The sequence below is a fragment of the Humulus lupulus genome, chromosome 7, assembly GCF_963169125.1.
Source record: "Humulus lupulus chromosome 7, drHumLupu1.1, whole genome shotgun sequence".
Lineage (NCBI taxonomy): Eukaryota > Viridiplantae > Streptophyta > Magnoliopsida > Rosales > Cannabaceae > Humulus > Humulus lupulus.
The window spans coordinates 86736066-86740157 of NC_084799.1; positions in this window are offsets into that span (position 1 = coordinate 86736066).

Here is a 4092-nt window from a genome sequence, read left to right on the forward strand (position 1 = left end):
CGCGAGGTGGAAGTCCACCTTGATGGAGATCAGCTAAAAGCCTCCATGAGGGATCCTCCTCCACCTGCAAACATGGAGGCCCCAAGGGAGCCTGAGGTGCCTAGAGATGAAAGGGAGGCCTTGTCCCTGGCAGTCCCACCTGAGGAGGATCGCCCAAGGTCAGCGGCTGCCCCAGCAAGGGGTGCCGATGAGTTCCTGCCTCCAAGGCCGCTGCAGGTGCCAAACCCCGGTCGGCAGGATACAGGCCCATCGAAGCGCCGGGCTGACAAGCACCCTCAGGTCCACTCCGTCAGCTCAAGCTCGAAGTCTCAATTCTACGAAGACAAGATACGAGAACTTCACCACAAGAATCAGAGGCTAGAAACCACCCTGGAGAACATGCAAGAGGTGCTAAATGGCATGTTGCAAGGGAAATCACACGTGACACTCCCTAAGCGGAAAGAGAAAGGCCTGGAGGGGGTAGAAACCACCGTCCCAGTAGACGATTGACGGACACAACTCTCCACTAGTAACACCCCCCAGACGAAGCAACATGAACGCCCCAAACCACCGAAGCAGCCCCAGGGGCCAGGGTCGAAGACCAACGCTGCCCCTCATAACGATGTCAAGGTCACCTCAAAGGGAGCACCCTCAGATTTACGAGAAGAACTCAACAAAAAGAGGGCGGGTAAAAGGACCACACCCCATATGGCGCCCCGAGAAGGCGAAGGAAAGGGGGATCCTAGCCCATCCATGCTGAGAGACTCCTTGAACAAGAGGAGGCAAGACCTGGACACAGAAATGAGAAGCCTACGGAGCAAAATCGTCACTGCCTCTGGAGGTCAAGCCTTTAAGGATGAGTTTGACCATGAGTCACCCTTCATCAAGGAGATCCAGGCCATCCGGCTTACGGTCAACTTCAAGGAACCACATATGACTCCCTACGAAGGAGGCACAGATCCAAAATACCATCTGGATGCATTTAATGACCTGATGAAGCTTAGGGGAATTAGTAGCGGGGCCAAATGTCATTGCTTCGTTGTCACATTAAAAGGACCTGCGTACAAATGGTTCAAAAGACTCAGACCGGGGTCCATCAGATCTTGGCAACAGTTTTCTGATGAATTCCTCCAGCAGCACCACGCCGTGCGGGACTACACGATGCCAGGCACCAGCCTCGCCAATGTGAAGCAAGGAGAAAACGAGAGTCTGAAGAGCTACATTCACAGGTTCAATATGGAGGTAGCTAAAGTAGGGAGCTTGACCCGCACAGAGCTAAAAATGGCCATCACAGCTGGAGTGCGCCCGAGAAGCAAGTTATGGGATAACATGCTCAAGAGGGAGGTCACAAACTTGGATGATTTCTACGAGCGAGCACAAAAATATATTCGCGTGGAGGATGGTCACGAAAGCCTCAAAGCCGAAAAAGGCCAGTCGCCACCAAAACCTTCAATCCGAGAAAGCCAAAGCGGTACAAAGAAGAAGGGGGTCTATGAGGGAACGAGAGATGATTGACCCCGGAGAATCAATGCTCTGATGAGCGCATACAGGGCCCCTACACCTTTTATACTGACCTCACCCATGCGAGAGAGCATATTTTCATTAGGAACGAAAACCAGGTCCCATTCAAAAGGCTCCCGCCAATGAAAAAAGACTGGTCTAAAAGAGACCCCAGCAAGTATTGCCAGTATCACAAAGATATCAGCCACACCACCGCGGAATGCAACCATTTGAAGGTGGAAATCGAGGAGCTCATCCACAGGGGACATTTGGGCAGATATGTGCGCAATGAGAACCCGAAGCCAGAAGAAGGAGCGTCCCCGCCGCGGGCGCGAGAGGTGGCCCCAGAAGTACAGGGAGAGGTCAGGACCAGGATTCGGAGGCGATTCAAGGAAGGGACGAGACAAATATGCCAAGGAGGCCAGAAAAAGTCCACCACCATGCGTCTTAAGTTTGGAGCAACGTCCCTCGAAGAGTTTCAAGGGCGATAATGACTCGATAACCTTCACCGAAGAAGACGCGCAAGGGGTACATTTCCCTCATAATGACCCCCTGGTGCTGACTGTCCAGCTTGCAAACATGAGAGTGCATCGGGTCCTAGTGGATAATGGAAGCTCTATAGACATCCTACATCGCCCCGCTTTGGAGAAGATGGGACTGAGCATCCTACACCTGAATCCCTGCAATACCTCCCTTTACAGGTTCACAAGGGATTCGATACAGCCCCTAGGTGCAATTGAATTAGCCTTCACCATGGGGGAACAACCCAGGCAAACCACCATAATGGCAAACTTCGTCGTGGTGGATTGCGCCTCAGCCTTCAATGCGGTATTAGGGAGACCCTCCTTGAGAGAATTGAAGGCGATAACTTCTATGTATCACCTAGCTATACTCCTGGGGGAATAGCATGCATGAAAGGGGAGCAGAAGGAAGCGAGGGAATGCTATAACATGTCCTTCCGCACGGCCACAAAACCATCGATGTCAATGGAAGTGGTTGTGTATGAAGGCGCGAACCACACGAGTTGGACTCACAAGTTACGGAACACCTCAAGAAATGCTACCAGTGAGGCTTCTGCACCCGGTGCAAAGAGGGCCTATGTTTAGTTTGTTCCTTGTTATGTTAACTTAGTGAGTAAGAATCAAAAAGGATACCTTGGTAACCTCCCAATTAGATGTAACCTTTTTTTTTATATGTCGTTGTAAACCACATGCTATGAATGAAATTTTTCGCAACTTCACATGTTATTTTTCTTCTCTATGCGAGCATCAACCAAAGTGCCTGCCGAAATAAATTTCACCAGACACTTGGGGGGTAGGACAGGAGGCAAAAGCATACAGCAAGCATGAGGATCCTAAAAAGGAGGAACCCAAAAGGACCCCTTATATCAGGGCCTTAAACGAGTTCCTTAAAAGGACTCCTCGTATCCTAAAAAGAGCTCCTAAAAAGGAGGATCCTAAAAGGGGTTCCTAAAAAGGAGGATCCTTAAAAGGACTCCTGGTATCAGGAGAATCCTAAAAAGGACCCCCTATCAGGAGGATCCTAAAAATGACCCTCTATCAGGAGGAACCCAAAAGGACCCCTTATATCAAGGCCTTTAACAAATTCTTTTAAAAAAAAATGTGTGGTGAACCCTAACAAACAGGGAGGAGACCCCGCAAGACATCTCCTGAAGTTCGCAAGGATTAGCTACCCTTACGAACATCAAGGAGGCCAAAAGGTCTTATAAAAAACAACAACAACAACAACAACAATAAGCTTCCAAATAAAGGTAGATGCTCTCTCAAAGGGAGAAGCCCCAGAAAGAGCACCCTCAATAAGCCTAGAGCGGCCACCAAGCCGTCTAGCCAAAAAGGGTCCTAAAAGAGACCCTTGCAAAAATAGTACTATGAATAATGATGAGAAGGACGCTTCTCGCAAGAAATACTAAGCGCGCGTAAAAATATATAAAAGGATAGCTAGAACCCAAGGGGTCAATATATCCTTATAAGAATAATCAAGAGGCACCATAAAAGGACCCATTGAACCCTTTCACATGGGCTCCAAAGGGCCTCTAGCCTGATAAATAAAAGAGGGGAACCTACCAAACCCCATCATACGGGCTCAAAAAGACCTTAAACACAGAGGGATAAGAGATGAATAACCGCATATGTATATATTAAAAGAGAGTCTTGGTAACATGGCAAGGTTTTAAAAAAAATTAATTATTACAAGCACAATAAGGATTGGCAAACATAATGGAGTGACGGTCTCAAGGCCTCCTGCTATGGGCGTTCCACCCAGCCGCCCGGGCAACGGCGTGCTCACCAAAGGAGGAGAAATCGAAATTTGGATCCTGCCTCCATACACCGTAAAGGGCGCGCTCTATGGACCTGTACTCAATGGCTGCCCTATCAACCTCTAAGGAAGCGACCCTCTCCTATGACGCAACTGCAGCAGCTTTAGCACCCTCAAGTTCACCCTCTAAGGAAGCAATCCTCTCTTGCGACGCAGCCGCGGTAACCCTGGAGCTCGGCCTCTAGGCTGGTGACCCTTTCCTGCAACATCGTGGCCTTGGCAATCGCCCTCTTCTTCTTTTTCGATGAGGCAGAAATTTTCGCCAAGGCCTTTTCC